Here is an 826-nt window from a genome sequence, read left to right on the forward strand (position 1 = left end):
GGATAAATCCCACTTGATCATGGTGTATGATCCTTTTAATGTGTTGTTGGATTCTGTTTGCTAGTATTTTCTTGAGGATTTTTGCATCTATATTCATCAGTGATATTGGTCAGTAATGTTCTTTTTTTGTAGTATCTTTGTCTGGTTTTGGTATCAGGGTGATGGTGGCCTCATAGAATGTGATTGGGAGTGTCCCTTCCTCTGCAATTTTTTGGAAGAGTTTGAGACGGATGGGTGTTAGCTCTTCTCTAAATGTTTGACAGAATTCACCTGTGAAGCCATCTGGACCAGGACTTTTGTTGGTTGGAAGATTTTAAATCACAGTTTCAATTTCATTACTTGTGATTGCTCTGTTGATATTTTCTATTTCTTCCTGGTTCCATCTTGGAAGGTTATACCTTTCTAAGAATTTGTCCATTTCTTCCAGGTTGTCCATTTTAGTGGCATAGAGTTGCCTGTAGTGGTCTCCTAGGATGCTTTGTATTTCTGTGGTATCTGTTGTAACTTCGCCTTTTTGATTTCTAATTTTATTTGAGTCCTCTCCCCCTTTTTCTTGATGAGTCTGGCTAATGGTTTTCAATTTTATCTTCTCAAAGAACCAGCTTTTAGTTTTATTGATCTTTGATATTGTCTTCTTTGTTTCTATTTCATTTATTTCTGCTCTGATATTTATGATTTCTTTCCTTCTACTAACTTTGGGTTTTGTTTGTTCTTCTTTCTCTAGTTCCTTTAGGTGTAAGGTTAGATTGTTTATTTGAGATTTTTCTTGTTTCTTGAGGTAGGCTTGTATTGCTATAAAATTCCCTCTTAGAACTGCTTTTGCTGC

Source organism: Physeter macrocephalus, chromosome 9, assembly GCF_002837175.3.
Source record: "Physeter macrocephalus isolate SW-GA chromosome 9, ASM283717v5, whole genome shotgun sequence".
In the NCBI taxonomy this organism is placed as follows: domain Eukaryota; kingdom Metazoa; phylum Chordata; class Mammalia; order Artiodactyla; family Physeteridae; genus Physeter; species Physeter macrocephalus.